At 42.5% G+C, this 20,856-nt stretch overlaps 1 protein-coding gene across 2 annotated transcripts in view; it reads left to right on the top strand.

Annotated features, from left to right (window-relative positions):
- DNASE1L3 (deoxyribonuclease 1 like 3) overlaps positions 1-20,856 on the top strand; it is a 58,470-nt gene that overhangs the window by 11,535 nt on the left and 26,079 nt on the right. Inside the window, exon 1 of one of the 2 annotated variants that reach the window (XM_056804287.1) lies at positions 5,090-5,111. The exons of the other annotated variant lie outside the window; for it this stretch is intronic. The gene's annotated coding sequence lies outside the window, so the exon portion shown is untranslated. Of the gene's footprint in view, positions 1-5,089; positions 5,112-20,856 lie in introns of those variants that run through there. 2 annotated transcript variants of the gene reach the window in all.

Below are 20,856 nucleotides of genomic sequence, written 5' to 3'. Positions count from 1 at the left end.
TCTCTCTCATCTATACATCCATCTATCTATCTATCTATCTATCTATCTATCTATCTATCTATCTATCTATCTATATCTACCTGTCTGTCTGTCTCTTTCCATCTCTCATCTCTCTATCCTTCCACCTCTATCTACCTTCCTTCCCTCCTTCCTTCTTTCCCTCCTTCCTTCTGTCAACTAGAAAAAACACAGAACTATTAAATAGTCAAAATCACTCTTTAATCGAGGGAAAAAGGGGTTAGTGCTACCAAGTGCGACAACAGCGCTGCTTCCCAAGACTGCACAGAGTCAAGACGCCCTGGCCATTGACCCCTGGGAGTGCCACCAACTCAGGATGGACTCGGTATGGACTCCAAGGAACAAAAGAATTTGCGGAGCCTATATACCACTCTAGGTGACCTGGGGGCTTGAAGTTAGAGGGACAGTTGACTGACTTTACAATGGTAAGAAAGGAAAATGAGGAGTTCCAGACAGGAATAACAGTGAGGGGCTGATGCCCCACAATGGACACAAAAGGGAAAGACCCAACCCAGGGCTGGGTCACCTTGGTCATGGACCTTAGCCTAGGGGGAGAAACCATTGGGACAAAAGGGATGCTTAATATTGGATGGGTTAGCTGTTCCCACCCAAACTACCAGGAAGCTCACTGTCTGGTGAAGAGGGACCTTCCCTCAGGGGGAAACCTCTCCTGTGACAAGGTCAAAACCTGGGGTTTCTGCACTCAAACTAAATAAACTGGGGATCTCTAGATTTCCATGTTGACACTTCCTTCCTCCCTCCCTCCCTCTTTCCCTCCCTTCCTTCCTTTCTTCCTTTCTTTGTGTCAGGGGCTGGTGACCAGGGCGTCTTGACTCTGTGCAGTCTTGGAAAGCGGCTCTGTTGTTGTATTAGTAGCGCTAACCCCTTTTCCCTTGATTAAAGAGTGATTTTTGACTATTTAATAGTTCTGTGTTTTTTCTAGTTGACATTTGTTCCTTCCTTCCTTCCTTCCTTCCTTCCTTCCTTCCTTCCTTCCTTCCTTCCTTCCTTCCTTCCTTCCTTCCTTCCTTCCTTCCTTCCTTCCTTCCTTCCTTCCTTCCTTCCTTCCTTCCTTCCTTCCTTCCTTCCTTCCTCCCTCCCTCCCTCCCTCCCTCCTTCCTTCCTTCCTTCCTCTCATCTTGTATTTGTTTGTTATGTCAACTAGAAAAAACACAGAACTATTAAAGAACAAGGAACAAAAGAACTTGGGGAACCTATATACCACTCTAGGTGTCCTGGGGGCTTTAGGATTAGAGGGACAGTTGATTGACTTTACAATGGTAAGAAAGGAAAATGAGAAGTTCCAGACAGGAATAATAGTGAGGGGCTGATGCCCCACAATGGACACAAAAGGGAAAGACTCAGCCCAGGGCTGGGTCACCTTGGTCATGGACCTTAGCCTAGGGGGAGAAACCATTGGGACAAAAGGGATGTTCAATATAGGATGGGATTAGCTGTTCCCACCCAAACTACCAGGAAGTTCACTGTCTGGTGAAGAGGGACCTTCCCTCAGGGGGAAACCTCTCCTGTGACAAGGTCAAAACCTGGGGTTTCTACACCCAAACTAAATAAACTGGGGACTTCTAGATCTCCATGTTGACAGTTTTTAAAGTTATCAGCCCCAGTCTTCCAAGTCACCTGCCTCAGCTCAGCTGATGAGAGCCTGAAAGGGACTCTAGGATCCCAATAGACCTTTCCAAGATGCATGCCAGGTGATACCTTACAAAACCTTTGGGCCTCCTAATCCATCCAGTTTAACAAAGGGAAGACTTCAGCTTCATATTTTGGGTTTTTGAGATCCCCCTGAGGTTCTGGAGCCCTGTGATAACTGGAAGGTCACAGACAGGGATGGAAAGCGGGTCAGGGAAAGAGTGTAGGCTTTGAGGTAGCTAGTGACTCAATGGATAGAGCATAGAGCCCGGAGTCTGGAAGGCGTGGGTTCAAATCTGACCTCATTAGGAACTATATGACCATGGACAAGTGTAAAATGGAGAGAAACAATAATACCTACCTGTCAGGGTTATTGGGAGTTTCAAATGAGATATTTATAAAGCACTTAACACAGTGCTCGGCACCTAGTAAGATCTATACACTATCCCTTTCCCTTCCTTTTGGAAGCAATGGATCTAGGTTCTAATAAGTCTACCTCTGTGAACTCGGGCCTCAGTTTCTTCATCTGTGAAATGAAAAGGTTGGACTGAATGACTTCTAAGATCTGTCCCAAGTCCCTATGATGGGCCGATTCAAGCACCAGTGAAATACCTTCTGTGTGCCAGAGACCAGGTGAGCCCTATGTGGGAGCACAAAATCATCTCAGAGCTCTATTTCCATCAGGCACCATTTTCTGAACAGACGATAAATTCAGCGGAAACAGACTGGCCTCCAGGGTTATGGATGCAGCGAACACAGAACACAGTGTGTGCTCAATGCGTTGGTGTCTCCATGGAAACAGCTCCCTTAGAAAGAGGTACAATAAATACACTTCCCACTTCTGATCACTGGGTTGTCTTGAACACATGTTTTCTGTTCCTTGTTGATCTGCTCTCTTCGCACAAGGGAGGCACCAAAGCCCCCAAGTTACCAGAGCTTAGCCAGGATTCTGGAGTAAGCATCCAAGCTACAGTACAAAGGAAGGAAAGGAGGACCGAAGTTAAAATCATGTCTCTGCTACTGCCACCCTGTAGGAGCTTGGGAAAGTCACTGGACTTCCCTGGGCCTCAGTTTCCTCATCTGCAAAATAATGGGACTGGATTCTATGGATTCTGGATTCCTGTCTGACTCCATAGATCTCTGCTCTACCTATCACGTAGCCAAGAGGAACCAGCCATCCGCATGGCCAGGGAGGGTTCCTCTGGCATGGTATTGGATCTGCTGTGGATTGAGGCCATCTTGAACTCTGCTCTCTGTGAATCTTCCTCTCCTTCCCTCCTCCACAGATACTCTGCTGACTTGCTGGATCAATGAGGAAGATCCACTTTGGGCACCTGGACCCTTTCCATCAAACCAGGACTCCCAGAGCACTTAAGGCACTTGGCTAGGCACCAAGTTTCGGGGGGCCGGGAGGGCGGGTGGCTGGATTCATGATTTCATCACAGTGGGAGAGCGGGAGGTGCCGAAGTCAGCTCCACTGGCAGGAGACCAACGATGGGTGTAACAATTAAAATTAATCTGCAATAATTTAAAATATATTTTAAGAGATTTATTAATAATCATTAGAAATAAAGGAATAAAAAGGTAACAAAATAAAACCACGTGCCCATGGCTAATCTACCTGTTCAAAAACCCTGCTCCACCACAGTCAGGACAGGAAGCAAAGAGAGTGAGACCAGGAATCCCACCCAATATATTCCCCCAGTCTATATCAGCATGTAACAACAAGTCAGTGGACTCCTGGGAAATGTAGTTTTTAGGGTAACAGATTTCCAGTTACACATGGGTCTGTGGGTAACTGATGGTCTTGGAGAGATGCTAAGGAATTTACTCACAGAGAGTTTGTGTCTGAGGCAGGACTCGAACCTAGATCTCCCCAGTTCTAAGGCTGGCCTCTCCCAATTATTGGGATGCAAAGATGAAAATAAAGCAGTCCCTGCCTTCGAGGAGTTTACTCTCTTTGTGGAAGATAGACAGGTACCCAAAGAAATAGAAAGGACCTGGAAATGATTCTTTGAGGGAATTTCTCTACAACCCCGGCAACCTTGAACAAGTTACATCTCCTCCGCTGACTCCAGTGACTTCCTAAACTGTAAAATGAGGAGGCTGGACTAGCCAGCTTCAGAGGATTCCTCCAGGGCTAGATCTCTGGTTTTTGGAATAATAATGAATTCATAAGTGCTAAATGACTAGCAACATCTAAGGTGCTGATCTGTGCCCAAGAAGGGAGTTTTGCATGGGGAGTTCCCCCCGCCTTAGCACTTAGGTAACTCTTTGCAGTTTTCGAAATTTCTTGTGACCCATCATGTCATGGGATCCTCCCAACAACTATGAGAGTTAGGCAAGGCAGATATTGTTAGCCAGACTTTACAGATGTAGAAACTGAGGCTCAGAGAGTATGGGGTGACTTACTCCCCAGCCATTGGCGGGGGTGAGCCTGCAATCTGGGGTCCCCTGTCTACAGAACAAGGGCTTCTTCTTTGGCATCATGATACCCCCTCCAGGGTTTGTTTTCAAAGTGGCTGTCACCCAGTTCGACCGGTTTTACATACTATGGCTCCATGCCAGGAGCTGCCTACATACAACAAGTACGTAAGGATTTTGACTTCCGAACTAAAGTAACTATGTTTGGGAGGCTAATGGGGACCAAACAATGGAGTGGAGGGAGAGCCTTCAGCTCTGGATGGAGCTTGAAATCTGCCTCTGAGGCTCATCTCCTTTGTAACCCTGGGCACTGAATTTCCTAACTGACTCGAGCCTCAGTTTCCTCATTTCTTTGTAAGGTTGCAACCCTTTTGGTCTCCAGCAAACTCTCCGATTCCAAGGAACATGTTCAAGGAATAAAAGATTTGGTTTTTCCGAGGGTGAGCCCCTTCGGATGTGAGCGAATCATTCTGTCCCTGTAAAGCACACAGAAGCTTCGAAGGGCTCAGTTGCTCTGGAAAAGGACCCTTTCTTGACCTTTTCCCCAAACACAGATTGGTGTGGACCAAGAAGAGACCCTTAGCTTAAAAGAATAAAACTTGAACCTTCAAGCTTTGTAGTGATTATTGGGCCAATGGTCGATGACTGGTTCTGTTCTAGTCTACAGAGATGAAGATATTGAAATGGACTGTCCAGTCACCAAATCGTCCTGCTCAGTGTTCTAAGGGACCAAGTAATTTACGAGTAGTCACCCATGTGGTGTGTGTCTAAGGTAGGATTCGAAGTTAGATCTTCTGAACTCCAAGGATCACCTCCTAATCCTAGAAGTACAAAGATGAAAATAGGTAGACGTCCGTCTCCCACAATGGGGATCGGACCCTGAACCTGGAAAGGTTGTTGAAAGGAAACGTTAATGCTGAGATGATTCTTCTCTTCTCTCTCTTGCTTAGGAGGTGGCAAGTCTCAAAGTGGAAAGGCCCCTGAGGGAAAACAACTAGGGAGACTTCTGTCAGTCCTGGGTTAAGTATTTCTCTTTCTTTCTTTCTTTCTTTCTTTCTTTCTTTCTTTCTTTCTTTCTTTCTTTCTTTCTTTCTTTCTTTCTTTCTTTCTTTCTTTCTTTCTTTCTTTCTTTCTTTCTTTCTTTCTTTCTTTCTTTCTTTCTTTCTTTCTTTCTTTCTTTCTTTCTTTCTTTCTTTCTTTCTCTCTTTCTTTCTCTCTTTCTTTCTCTCTTTCTTTCTTTCTTTCTTTCTTTCTCTCTTTCTCTCTTTCTTTCTTTCTTTCTTTCTCTCTTTCTTTCTCTCTCTCTTTCTTTCTTTCTCTCTTTCTTTCTCTTTCTCTCTTTCTCTCTCTCTTTCTTTCTCTCTTTCTTTCTCTCTTTCTCTCTCTCTCTCTTTCTTTCTTTCTCTCTTTTTTTTCTTTCTTTCTTTCTTTCTTTCTTTCTTTCTTTCTTTCTTTCTTTCTTTCTTTCTTTCTTTCTCTCTTTCTTTCTCTCTTTCTTTCTTTCTTTCTTTCTTTCTTTCTCTCTTTCTTTCTCTCTTTCTTTCTCTCTTTCTTTCTTTCTTTCTTTCTTTCTCTCTTTCTTTCTCTCTTTCTTTCTCTCTTTCTTTCTCTCTTTCTTTCTTTCTTTCTTTCTCTCTTTCTTTCTCTCTCTCTTTCTTTCTTTCTTTCTCTCTTTCTTTCTCTTTCTCTCTTTCTCTCTCTCTTTCTTTCTCTCTTTCTCTCTCTCTTTCTCTTTCTTTCTCTCTTTCTCTCTCTCTCTCTTTCTTTCTTTCTCTCTTTTTTCTTTCTTTCTTTCTTTCTTTCTTTCTTTCTTTCTTTCTTTCTTTCTTTCTTTCTTTCTTTCTTTCTTTCTTTCTTTCTTTCTTTCTTTCTTTCTTTTCTTTACCCTCACCTTCTGTCTTGGAATCAATTCTGTGTATTGGTTCCAAGGCAGAAGAATGATAAGGGCTAGGCAATGGGGATAAGTGACTTGCTCAGGATCACACAGCTGGGAAGTGACTGAGGCCAGATTTGAACCTAGCACCTTCCATCTCTAGTTTCTGTTCTTTCTGAAAGAATAAATTTAAAAAATGGGAGTTGGGAGCAGCTAGATGGTTCAAATCTGACCTTAGCCATGTGATCCTGTATAAGTCACTTCACCCCCATTGCCTAGCCCTTACCACTCTTCTGCCTTGGAACCAACACACAGTATTTAATCTAATATGGAAGGTGAGGGTTTAAAAAAACGAGTACAAGAGCATCCCATCTGAGCATCACAGCTTAATCTGAAGCTGGAGGTGGTGGAGACTAGAGTTATGCACAGAGGAGTAAGTCCCATAAATCCCTCAGAGAGACCTTGGGCAGTTGGGTGGCACAATGGATAAATGGAGGATTGGACCTGGAGTCAGGAAGGCTTAATAAATTCAAATCTGGTTTTGGACACTTAATAGCTGTGTGATCCTCTCTGTCTTCCTAGGCTTTCTCATCTATGTTGTTCAGACATTTTGTGATCCCATTTGGTTTTCTTAGCAAAGATATTGGAGTGCTTTCCTTATCCAGTTCATTTTACAGATAAAGAAACTGAGGTAAATAAGATGAAGTGACTCGCCCAGGGTCACACAGCAAGTAAGTCTCTGAGGCTAGATTTGAACTCAGGAAGATGAACCTTTCTGACTCCAGGCTGGTACTCTATCCATTGAACCACTTAACCACCTGAACTGTAAAATAAATAGAATAGCACCTTTCTTCCAAGGTATTTTTGGAGGGGGATTACATGAAATAATATTTTCAAAGTGTTCAGCACAGTGCCAGGTACACTGTGGATACCACAGAAATGATAGCAATTGCTATCATTATTGTTATTACTGTTACTGTTATCTTCCCTGCAAAAATTCCATAATCCATGAGGTACAAGCCCAGCTGAGCAGCCTCTCTAGGGAAGATGCTATGCCCATCAGGGAATGCCTTCAGGACATGAGAAGTGAAGGGGCACAATTGCCTGGGCTATCTGTGTTCCCTATCCATCTGCCTCACTATCATAGTATTTTCAGTTTGTTTCCATTTTCCCAAGGATTTTGTGTGTATTTGTGGCAGAGTGCACCCTCGATTTAAGGGAGAATGCTTTGTAGTTCTCATTTTTACCATGCCATCTTAATAAATACCTAAAATACAAGCTAAGCAGGTCTACTGGCTGAATGTTAAAGGGAAACACATTGGTGGGGGCTTGAAATACAGACTATAAGAATTACTTCTAGGTCTTACAATAACAACTGCCCTTTAGAGCCTCCAGGCTGTGAGATTTAAAATGATTGAGGTCTTAAACTGTAGTGATTAAAATAGTGGAAGATATAAATTGTGATAGATATAAGAGAGGGTGAGTAATTTTGACCGTAGAAAATATGTTTCACTACAGTGTCTTGGTTTTTAAATCAAATATAAGGTGGTCACCAGGGAAACATTCCCAATTATTTAAATACCCAAGTCAATTGGGTTTTATAGAGATTTTTAATTAATAATATAATGAGGAATTAGAGAAAGAGAGAAAGAGTAGGAAAGGAATAATTATGAAGGGCCTCAAGCCAATATGGCCTAGACCTGAGTCTTAAGAGAGAAAATCAGTCAGTCAGTCTTTTAACACTCACCACAAGGTCTGCCTAAACAAGGATTCTAGTGACACCAGGCCAGCTCCATCTCAGCTGACTTCACCAGAGAGCCTTCCAGCCAGAGACTGTTCCAAAAGGCCTCTCTCCAGAGCCTCCAGAGGGACAGAGTCCCCTTAGAGGAGCTCCAGGGAGTCCTCCTTAGAGATTGTCCTCCAAGAGCTTCCTTTCTCCAGAGCCTCTCTCAAGAGATTCTTCCCAAGCAATCCTCATCAGAGATCCTCCAAAAGGATATCTTCAAGAGATTCTGCTTTTTCTTATATAGGGGTTTTTCTCCCATGTCACCTCCCCTAAGTCCCTACATCTACCAATCACTGTAGACGCTTTCCAAAGGACTGCCCATCTAAATTCCTGCTAAGTCGACCAATCTCCTCAGTAAGTCTGAATGAGAGAAAACACAGCTGAGTCAACTAATCTCATCAAGAGAAAACTTGCCTGACCCTTTTAAGTACCTAGCATCCCATTGTATCAATTCTAAAAACAGGCCTGGCTCAAAGAGCTCCTTGCCTTATTATAAGCATGGGTCCAAGTACTTTCATTGTTTAACAAGGAGTTTTCTGTCCTAAAGCAGTCTTAAGTATGGTTGGAGTAGAGGTCCTCCCATTTCTGATCCTGGCGAGTTCTCACATCAAAATGGGGAATGTTTCTCAGTAGGGAATTTGTTCCAATTAAGAATTCCCCAATGGGGAAATTGTTAACATTCACAAGTCTGAGAGATTTCAAGATTTACAAGGCCTGGGGTGGCCCAGGGGAAGTGCAGCGTGTAAAATGAGGATAACAATAACTAACACCCAAAGTTCCTTCAGGATTCCTGAAAAGTTCAAATGACTTGCTGTACAGAAATTATGTTGCAAATCTTAAAACCCTGCTAGACTGCAAGATCCTTAAGAGCAGAGATTTCCTTTTGCTATCTTTTTAGAGTCCTCAGAACCCCCTAGAGATGGGCATGATGCCCTTCACACGGGACTCTACTGATAGTCAATGAAAGAATTAATTAATCTTGCAATAACAAATTTCTATAAAACAAAATGATTCCTACCCAACAAAAGAGAAAATTATTACTATCAACACTAGTTTGTAGAATGTTAGACTAGGAAAAGATCTTAGAAATCACTTAGGCTGAGTCCTTCACTTGACAGAAAAAGAATCTGAGGCTCAGAGAAATTCAATTCATTACCCAAGGTCACACAGGTGGACTATGATCAGGATTCGCACTCAGGACCATAGCTGAAACTGGCCTCAATATTAATTATTCCTCAAAGATTCTTGGAGCATTGACCCTGATCTTACTTTTGCTCTAAAAGCTGAAAAATGGACCCATGCAAACTGGGAGACTGGAGACCAAAAGGATCCATGAAATCATTGCAGTTCAATGGTTTTCCACCTCCTTGTTCTACTCCACTCAGCCTCTCAGTTCATGATGTTTGAGACCACAGAAGCTGAATAGGTACCCTACCTACCTACCCCTGCAACTTACAGACCCAGCATGGAGCCTCTGCCCAGTGCCCTGGACAGGTAGGATGGCCCCCCACACCACCTTTGTTCCATGCTAACAGCCACTGGAGCTGGTCGTGGGAGGATTTCCTTTTTGCCAACAGATAATTGAGGGAGGAGGGGACCAGTGGGTGGTTCTCAGTGGCCCAAATTGAAAGAGTGCTGTGTGAGCATTGTGGGTTAGGCTCCTGGTGGCTTAGCTGGGGAGCAAACCTTGGAAGGTTTCCATGGGGAAATGCTCTAGACAACAGACATGGCACAGAATAGTAGAGCTGGAAAAGACAGAAGGAATCATCCAGTTCTGCACCCTCACTTCGAATCTGCCAGACGAGCATTTATTGAGCACCCACTATGTCCTGGGCACTGTGCTTGGATACTGGGAGTAAGGAGGCAAAAAACAAGGCAGGGGCTCTGTCTTCCAGCAGCTCCACCCCACTGAGAGGACACAACACATACACAGATGAGCAAATACAGATTATGTGGCCCTTCCACATGATGGTGATTAGGGATGTGGCATCCCCACCATCTGGAAATTCTGCATGAAGTATTTTGCCTTTCCCTTGGTAACAGAGAAGAAGTCCGAGTTGTTTTTTCAGTACCTTATTGTAAAGTTGGGTTAAGTATTTGGTCCTAGTCTATATAGTTTCCAAACTTTTTTGTTGTCATTGTCAGCAAAACTCCCCCAAATTCCCAATTCATTTCTTATCCCGACTTGAGATCTATTGAAACTATAACAGGGATCTAGAAGAGATACCGGTATTTAAAAAGTAATTTCAGGGAGGGAGCATGAACAACTTGGGTTGAGATCAGGAAAGCCTTCGTATAGAAAAAGGAGGTCTTGGTGCCAGAGGCAGAGAATTCTAGCAACTGGAAGAATCTGGGAAGACTTCTTGGAGGAGACAGTGACTGAGCTAAGCCTTGAAGGAAAATCAGGATCTGGAGAAGCAGTGAATAAGAGGGAGATGTGCTTTGATGGAGACTAGGGACTCTAGAGATAGGGATCAGGTGGGAGGGGATTCTATACCTTAGAACCAACATGCAGTCCTAGCTGGGTGATCCTGGGAAAGTCACTTAACCCCAATTGCCTATCCCATTAAGTCTTCTGCCTTGCAACTGATGCTTAGTATCAATTCTAAGATGGAAGGGATATAAATGGAGATTTTGAACCTTTGACTTCATTCCCCAGAAGTCCTTAGTATTTCCCCAAATTCCCTATAATCTCTCGTGCATCTCCACATTGGCAAGATCACATTATTGGTATTTAACTGGCTGTAATTCCTCCCGCGCTCTTTTTGGCATGATGCAGCAATCAGCAGTGATGGTGGTAAGATGGGGATTTTTGGAATGGCTGATCAGCCATGGGCACGTTGTTTTTATTTTGGATCCTCTTTATTCCTTGATTTCTAATGATCATTTGATAAACCCCTTAAAATTTTTTTTTTATTATTTGAGATTAAATTTTAATTTTTACAAAGGTAAAGGTTATTCTTTAAAAATGCACCATGCAAAGGCAGGGAACCAGGAGAGGGGACCTGGTATTTCCTTTAAGACCCAACTCCAGGGCCATGAAGCCCCTCAAGTGATTAGTACCTCTCTATCCCCCAAATCAACTTGTATGGTGTTTTAAAAAACCCCTCACCTTCCATCTTAGAATCAATTCTGTGTATTGGTCCCAAGGCAAAAGAGCAGTAAGGACTAGGCAATGGAGGTTAAGTGACTTGTCTAGGGTCACACAGCTAGGAAGGGTCTGAGATCAGATTTGAACTTTGAAATATGGAAGGGTCTGACCTGTCTCTAGACCTGGCTCTCAATCCACTGAGCCTGAGGCAACTCGCAGCCCTCTATGTGGTTATTTGTTTGTTTTCATTTCTGGAAGATATGTGTGGCCCTGGCTCTGTCCATCAGAGATATTGAAATGTATTGCTATAATTCACATGTAGTATGGGTCCATATCTCTGGAATCTGGCCCCCCATTCTCCAGGGGGAAGATGATTTCCTCCTTAAAGGGAGCTGGAGAAGGACCATGCCTGGGTGCTTGCGCCTCCTTTTGCCCATCTTTCAGAATAGTATCGAGCTCGAATTCTACCGATCTCATCTCTCAAACATCTCTGGTCTGGGGTACAATGTTCAGAGGCGAGAAGGAAAGCTGATGCCCTGATCACTCTGAAGGGAGATGTTAACTCTTGGCTAATTAATGCCCGACAGCTTAGCTCCTTCCCATCAAACAGTGTTTACCAGAAAGACCATTACAAATATCAAACACTTAGCAAGTCGAGCCAGTTGTAAACCCAGCAAGCAAACATCAATTTATGTTTACTTGGATATGGATAAGTTGTACTGTGTAGGATATCTCGGAGAATACACAAGAGGGAGGAACTCGACAGCTGGGAGCCAGATGAGATGCAGCTCACTCGGAGAGGGAGGAACTAGCCTCACTCCAGGAGGTCCTTTGGAGCAGACTCTAGGGAACAAACGCAGGGAAATGATGAGCCAGCTTCTCCACGTGTGCCTTCTCTCTCCATGTCTTTCTTCCAAAGAATCTCAGGGACCACATGGATCTCTCTCACAAGAATTTCTGTCACCGATTCAGTCAGTAGCCCTTTCTAGGGACATGATTTTACCCTTCAGTTTAGCCATGGGGAAACTTAGCCCAAATGTAACACAGTGGATAGGAGATCCAATTTGGAGACAAGAAGACCTAGCTGCTAGGGCTTTTACTAGCCACGTGGCATTGGGCAAGTCATGTGCAGTTTCTCTGGTTCAGTTTCTTCATCTGTAAAATGAAAGTATTTGATTCAGTGGCTGTTAAGGCCCCTTCTAGCTCTAAGTGACCTATCCAATATTATACAAACAACAAGGAACTTTATCTGTGTGATCACTGGCAAAAAAGCAGCCTTTCTGATCTTCGGTCACTTATCTGTAAAATGGGGATATAGGAACCTGAAATTCCTACCTGACAGTCTTGTTAGGCAGCTAAAATTTAAAAAGAAGTTTCTAACATGCTATTCAAGCCTCAAAACATGACACAAATGCCAGGTATTATTATAATTCTTGTTGAGCATCATAGTTCTCTGGATGCCAACTGTTGGTCACATCTTCTGACTTCCAGTTAGATGGGCAGCCAGTGCAAAGCTTAACTGTGGCTACTATGATGGATCTGGGATCTTCTCCAAATGGGTCCCCCCTTCAATTTGCAGCTTACCACTCATCCATGACAGCCCACCCTGGACCACTCTTGTCCATTTCTTCCCAGGCCGTCTCATATCATGCTGAGAGCTTTCTTCTCATCTTGTTGCTATATCTTGGTATATACCAATGGGCCCCCAAGGATGAGGCAGTAAAATAAGGGATAACACGGAGGACCATGGAGTCAGAAAGATCCTAGTCCAAATCCTACCTCAGATACTTAATAGTTGTAGGACCCTGGGAAAGTCACTTAACCTTTGCGCCCCAGTTTCCTCATATAGGGAGTTGACCTCTATCCATTTTCTAATCTCTGATCCTATGATCAGATGACTGTTCCTCCACTTATTCTATGAATGCTCATCTTTTGTCCTGGTTGTATATCTCTCTAGTATGATAACATCCACGCCATTTCTTTCACGTAGTTTCCCCTTCATGATATTCTGCAGTTCCCTCACCCCCATTCTGAGTCTCTCCACTGACGTCGGCTGATTCTCAGCTCTACTTCTTCAGAAAGCTCTGGTGGTCCATACCTCCCAACTGTGTCATTTCACTGGAAGTGTTGTTCTTGAGAATACAGAAGAAACTCCGCGCCATTAAGAGCATCATTCATCTCCTTAGAAGTAAACAGTCTGCTCTCCTTTTTGCTCAATTCTGTCTCAGCTCAGTCGTTAGCCAACTGCATTGTCTGTATGCGAGATTATATACTCCTGAGTGATCTCTAATTTGTTGTAGTTAAGACTGGGGATAGTGGTTGTACCTGTGACTTCATCAGAATAGGGAACTTCCAGATGTGGAAACTCCCTCCACCAGTGGAGGTCGGCACCTTCTCTACAACCTACTCTAAGAGTACAGAGTTACCTAGAATACTTATAGGTTAAGTGGTTTGTCCAAGGTCACTCAGCTGACATGTTCCAGAGGCAGAACTTAAATTCCAATCTTCTTGCCTTTGAGGCCAACTCTACAACCCCATGTGGCAGGCTTCCAATGATGTCCAAACCCCTGGAGATGATTCATTTGTTGTCTTATTATGGACACAGTGTAAGGAGTTGGAACTTCTTCAAAATGGCGGGTGGTAGTTAGCGAGTGCTTCATTTATTTCATTGGTTAATTGATGGAGAAGCATTATTAAGACCTATTCAAGGGGAATACTTCTCAATTCATCGGTACCTAAAAAGCACCAGCTCTGTGCCAAACACTGCTGGCAGTTAAAGGTACAAAGACAAAAACTAAATGGTTCTTGCATTCAAAGAGCTTATATTCTTTTTTTAACTGCCTTTTACTTTTATTTTTTAAATTTTTATTTAATTGATTAGTTTAGAATATTTTCCCATGGTTACATGACACATGTTCTTTCCCTCCCCTCCTTTCAGCCCCTTCCCATAGCCAATGAGCAATTTCACTGGGTTTTATGTGTCTTTGATCAAGACCCATTTCCATATTATTGATAATTGCACCAGGGTGATCATTTAGAGTCTATATCCCCAACAACCCATGTGATTAAGCAGTTGTTTTTCTTCTGTGTTTCTGCTCCCACAGTTCTTTCCCTGGATATGGATAGCATCCCTTCTCATAAGTCCCTCAGAATTGTCCTGGATCACTGCATTGCCACTAGTAAAAAAGTTCATTATATTCGATTGTGCCACCAATATTCTGCCAGGAGGAGACGAGTATATTTAGAAATATAGGTGAGATAAATACAAAATAAATTCAAGGTAATTTTGGGAGGTGCTTTATTCTTTATTCAGAAAAGTTTCATGTAGGAGGTGGACTGGAGTGGAACTTTGGTGGCAACTAAACCTTTTAAGAAACAGAGGCAAGGCAGGAGAGCATTACAGGCATGAAGATCTCTCCAGAGCCAAAGAAATGGAGGATGGAGTGTTGCATATGAAGACCAACAAGAAGTCAGGTTTGACTGGATGACAGAATGAACAAAGGGTCACAGTGCATTGTGTTATAAGGCTAGAAAGGTAGATTGGATCCAGGTTGTGAATGGCTTAAAATACCAAACAGAAGAGGGTAACATTTGACCCTAAAGGCAATAGGGAGCCACTATTAGGGTTTATTGAGTAGAGGAGTGGCAGATTAGACAGATTAGGCAGCTCTAGAGTGCTATATGGAGTCATAAAGAGCTGGGATCAAATCCAACCTCAGATACTATTGTATGACCCTGATCCAGTCATTAAATTGCAGTCAGCCTCAGTTTCCTCATCTGTAAAATAGGGACAATAATAATTCACTGTCAGTATTGTTGAGATGGTAAAATGAGATATTTGTTGAAACATTTTGAAAACCTTGAATCTCTATTGCTGTGCCCAGAACAATCTCTTTAGCAACCATGGGGAAAATGGATTGAAGTGGTGTGTGGAGGAGAAAGGGAGATTTGAAGCATGTGCTATTTCAGAGGCTATAGCATTACTTATTCAGTGCCATAACAATCAAACTACCCAAAAGTTATTTCATAGAGCTAGAAAAAGATAATAAAATTCACCCGGAAGAACAAAAGGCCAAGAATATCAAGGAAATCAATGAAAAAATATGAAGGAAAGTGTACTGGATCTCAAACTGTATTATAAAGAGACAACCATGAAAACAGTCTGGTATTGCCTAAGGAACAGGATAATGGATCAATCCAATAGACTGGGCATCCAAAACTCTGTAGTAAATGACCATGGTAACCTAGTCTTTGACAAACCCAAAGATTCAAGCTTTTGGAAGAACTCACTATTTGACAAAAACTTCTAGGAAAACTGGAAAACAGTATGGCAGAAACTAGGCAGAGATCCCTACTTCACACTCTCTATCCAAAGTAAAGTAAAAAATGGATACATGATTTAGAAATAAAGAGTGAAACCATAAACAAATCAAAGGAGACTAGAATAGTTTACATGTCAAATCTATGGAAAAGGGAAGAATGTGTGTCCAAACAAGACAGAGAGGATATTACAAGATGTAAAATAGATCATTTTAACTATATGAAATTACAAAGGGTTTGCACAAACAAAACCAATGCAACCAAGATCAGAAGGGAAACAACAAGCTGGGGAAATTTTTTTTATAAAAAGTGTCTTTGACAAAGGCTTCATTTCTCAGATATATAGAGAGGACAGTCAAATTTCTAGGAATACAAAGCCTTCCCCAACTGACAAGTAGCCATAGGATATGAACAGGAAATTCTCAGATGAGGAAATTTAACCTATCTTCATGCATATGAAAAATGTTCCAAATCAATATTAATGAGAGAAATGCAAATCAAAATTCTGAGGTGCTACCCATTCCTCTCAGATTGACTAATATGACAAAAAAAGGAAAATGACAAATATTGGAGGGGTGTGGAAAAATTGGGACACTAATACACTATTGGTGGAGCTGTGAACTGATACAACTATTCTGGAGATTAATTTAGGGCCAGGTCTAAAGGGTCAAAAAACTGTGCATATTCTTTGACCCAGCAATATCGCTACTATGTCTGTATCCCAAAGAGATTAAAGATATGGGGAAAGAACTACTTGTACAAAAATATTTATAACAATTCTTTTTGTGGTGGTAAAGAACTGGAACCTGATGGGATGTTCACCAGTTGGGGAATAGCCAAATAAGCTGTGGTATATGCTTGTCATGGAATACCATTGAGCCATAAGAAATAACAAACAAGATGATCATAAAAAATAAGTCTGGAATGACTTCTCTGAAGTGATGCAAAGTGAGAGGAGACTGCTATATACGGTAACAACAGTAATGTATGATGATCCACTGGGAATGACTTAATTATCATCAACAAGGCAAGGACCTAAGACAACTCCAAGGGACCCATGAGAAAAAAAAGGCTCTCCAATGCTTTAGAAGGAACTAATGAAGTCTGAATGCAGATTGAAGCATACCATTCATTCTTCACTTATTTTCTCCATGAATTTTTCTCCATTGTAAACAATTTGTATCTTCTTTCAGAACATGACAAACATGGATTTGTATATTATACACATGTACATACACATGTACAAACTATATCATATTACCTGCCATCTTGGGGAAGGGAGGGAGAAAACACGGATTGTAAAATGCCAGAAAATGATTATTTAAAAATGTGCCCAAGTGTAATCTGGAAAAAAACAACTCAATTTTTTAAAAAGGCCACAGCAATAGGTTCAGTGAGAAGTGTGCTAGCAAAGCCTTCAGATGTACCTGCCTCATGCAATCTATAAAAAAGATAAATGAGTAGATAAGCCATAATTCCTGCAGCTGAATAAATGAATAAGGGTAGGGAGGGTTGGTCTGTGGGGGAATGGTACAAAGATAAGCCATGACCCAAATATATATCTGTAGGTTGACCAGGATCTATAGGAAGAGTTCTTCCTTGCTAGTAGTGAATTCTCCTTCTTCCCCACTTCCTTAGCTCTTGGGACCCCAGATATGGAATTTTCACATCTTTTCCTTATATTATAGTGATCGGTTTCCCTATCTTAGTTCCCCTACTGGAGTATAAACTCCAAACAGGCAATAGGCTGTGTGAAAAGGGGGGCCACAAGCTTAATATGAGTCTTCTATGTTTCCCCACTAGAGTCTCTCGCATGAGGCCCTCAACAAGTGTTTGCTGAATAAATAAAAGAATTCATGAATAAGAAAATGAACGAATAAATTTGTTGTTCTTTTTAAGTGACTCGGCCAAAAACGCCTTCACCCTGGCCTTACAGAAAATGGCTTTCTTGAAACAATGGCATGGCTACCCAAATCTGGATCCCCTCATATCTCTGCATCTCGGCCTCCAGGATCTCCCAGTGTCTTGTTTGTTGACAAGACATACAGCCCTCCACCTGACAAAGAGTGGAAACCTGTGTTCTCCCCATCTTGCAGAATGAGAATCCCACCACCCTCTTCATTGTAGGGTACCAGCTCTAAGTCACCGGTGATGGGGCCTAAGGAGAGGGCCACATGGATTGCATCTGCTATACTTTAGTCATGGAAAGGCCCAGCTGGACTCTGAAACCCTCCTAGTTTAGGATTTCTGGGATCATTTGGCAGACAAGATGGAGTAATCCTTACATCATTCCTGTTTCTTATGATCTACCTTCACTGAGGTTCATTCTTCTTATTTTGGAAAGACAGATGGAAATTGTGCTTAGAAATGGTTATACTGCCCCCTTGAAGGGGCTGTCTTCTAAAAAACATTGTAGGCCTCAGATAATCTAACCTAGCTACAGGAAAGACCCCAATTTTTCTCATTTTCCAACTGCAATTAGAATTCCTTTAGAATGTATGCTCTAGAAGCAGCTAGGTATCTCAGTGGATTGAGATTCTGTCCTAGAGAGGGGAGGTCCTGGGTTCAAATTTGGCCACAGACACTTCCTAACTATGTGACCCTGGGCAAGTCATTTAACCCCCTTTGCCTAGCCCTTCCTGCTCTTCTCCCTTGGAACCAATACACAGTATTGATTCTTTGAAATTTTTTATTTAATTAATTAATTTGGAATATTTCCCTTGGTTACATAAATCATATTCTTTCCCTCCCCTTCTCCCAACCCCTCCTGAGGCCAACGCACAATTCTACTGGGTTTTACATGTGTCATTGATCAAGACCTATTTCCATATTATTAACATTTGCAGTAGAGTGATCGTTTAGAGTCTACATCCCTAATCATATCCCCTCGACCCATGTGATCAAGCAGTTGTTTTTCTTCTGTGTTTTTGCTCCCACAGTTCTTCCTCTGGATGAGGATAACATTCTTTTTCATAAATTCCCCTGGACTGTCCTGGATCATTGCATTGTTACTAGTAGAGAAGTCAGTTACATTTGATCGTGCTACAATGTATTGGTCTCTGTATACAATGTTCTCCTAATTCTGCTCCTTTCACTCTGCATCACTTCCTGGAGGTCTTTCCAATTCACATGGAATCCCTCCAGTTTATCATTCCTTTGGACACAATAGTATTCCATCACCATCATTTATCACAATTTGTTTAGTCATTCCCCAACTGAAGGGCATCCCTATTTCCCAATTTTTTGCCACGCAGTATTGATTCTAAGATGGAAGGTGAGGGGTTAAATTTTTTAAAGACTATTTGTTCTATGAAGGCAGAATTATTTGCTTTCTTTGGCTTCCCAATACCTCATTTGCTGGCAACTGCTCATTTTAAGTGTATAATAAGTGACTGGCTAGCTGTAATAGCACCTTTGACAACAATGGGATCAAGCTTCATAAATTCAGAATTACAGCACAGGTCTGAGCAGGTCCTTCCAGGACTCAAAAAGCTTCCCTGGCTCCCCTTGGCTTCTAGATTTATGTACAAAAAGAGTATCACATTTACATACAGAATAGGTCATCTTTTCCTTTTTTAGTGTAATCTTCCTCAGGCACCTGAGCCGAGCTCCTAAGATAGAGGCACCCACATGGGAGATAGCAGGGACTTGCTTCTGGGAAAAGACATTCTGTGTTTCCCCATCACCTGAGTGGGAGAAGCAACTTGAAAACTTCCAGATTGGGACAGTCACTCTCCATCAGCTTGTGCCCATTCATCTATAGCACTGAGGTAGGGGCAGGGCCACGGCTGGCATTCAGAGCCCTCCATAGCCTAACCCACTGGGCATAGTCACTGGCTGGACTCCTCTTCCTCCTCCTCCTCTCTGTCTCCTGGCCTCCCTGATTGCCTACAAGTTCCAGCTAAAATCCCAGCTTCTCGAGGAAGCCTTCTTCCACCCTCTCCATTCTAGCGTCTTCCTTCTCCTCATTATTTCCTGTTCATCTTAGGTCCAGCTTGTTTGTATGTGTTTCTTGGGTGTAGGGGCTGTGCAGAGAGGATGAGCAGCTCTGGTTGGAGCTCTTTTCAGAGCTGCTTATCCACCTTTGGGGTCTGTCTGGCCCCAACTCTCACGTGGAGCTCCAAGAGGCTTCAGAATGCCCAGTAAAACCATCTTGGAAGACAGGCTAAACCAGACTGAGGTCAAGTGACAGACCTCGAACCCCTCAGTGACTCAGGGGATGGGAAGACTTCCCCAGCAGAAGTAGTAGATGAGAACAATTCCTTCCAATGGCCTCGAAGATGACTGAAATGTGGAGTGCTTAGAGCTTGATTAGACATTGAAGACATCAAGGCCATTCACATATTGGTCCTAAGCATAAGAGTGGTAAGGGCTAGGCAATGAGGGTTAAATGACTTGTCCAAGGTCACACAGCTAGGAAATGTCTGATACCAAATTTGAAGCCAAGACCTCCCACCTCCAGGCCTGGCTCTCTATCCACTGAGGACACCTACCTGCCACCCAAAGGAACCCATTCTTGCCCTTGCACTGTTCAATGTTATTATCAATCACTTAGAGGAAGACATAATATACAAATCCAATTTGGGGATGATATTAAGCTTAGAGGGATAGGTAACAGGAGAGAATCAATAGATCTCTGTAAGCTCAAATGACGAACAGAGTAACTTCTAAGGAGAAATCTAAAATCCTGCATGGGTTCAAAAACAATCTATAGCACAAGTAATGGGTGAGGAAATGAGGTTAGACAACAGTTTGTGAGAGAAAAGATCTAGAGGATCTGAGTGGACCACCTCAACAAATATGGGATGTCCAAAAATGTGGGATGGCAACCAAAAAAGCTCATATAGTCTTGGGATGCATTAATAGAGTGATAGCGCCCAGGAAGAGGGAGAGAGCACTCAGGACAGTTCCTCTAGTCAGCCTGTCTCAGGACTATTGACTTAAGTCCTGGGCACCCCCTTCTGGCCAAAATTGGGGAGTCCAGAGAAGGGTAGCCAGAATGCTAAGAGGTCTTTGGACCCTATTCCTATATGAGCACCAGTTGGAAAAACCAGAGATTTTTCAGTCCAGGGGGGAGGGGGGGCGATATATATATATATATATATATATATCCTGGGTCGGCAAATGTAATTAAATGGGAATTTGGGGGGAGTGTTGCAGAAGCTACAAATGCCACTCAAAGGCCCACAGACTACACCGAAAAGGTTTAGAAACTCAGAAATGCATATTTAGCCCAAAACATACAATAAGGTACTATAAATAAGTCATCAAAGAAAAAGAAAAACTCAGATTTGTTTCCTCTGGTATGAAAGGAAGGCCTGATGTGGATTTTCGAGATTGTGGCAGAGCCCCCACAAAGTAGGGGTTTTATTATTGTTTAGTATTGACTGTATTTTTAAATGAACAAATAGCACCTACTATGTGCCAAGCACTGTGCTAAATGACTTAAAATTATGATCTCATTTGATCCTTACAAAAACCCCAGAAGGCAGATGCTTTTACCCCCATACACATAAGGAAACTGAGGCAAAGAGTAATTAAGTATCTTGCTCAGGGTCACACAAGTACTAAGTGTCTGAGGCTGGATTTGAATTCAGGTTTTCCTGCCTCCAAACCCAGTATTCTACCCCCTGTACCACCCAGCTGTCTGCCAGAAGGTAGAACTCAGAACAATAGATGGAGATCCCTTCACAG

This window comes from Monodelphis domestica, chromosome 7 (genome assembly GCF_027887165.1).
Source record: "Monodelphis domestica isolate mMonDom1 chromosome 7, mMonDom1.pri, whole genome shotgun sequence".
Taxonomy (NCBI): Eukaryota; Metazoa; Chordata; class Mammalia; order Didelphimorphia; family Didelphidae; genus Monodelphis; species Monodelphis domestica.
The sequence above is the reverse complement of the archived record's forward strand: the minus strand, read 5'-3'. Positions and strand labels throughout refer to the sequence as shown.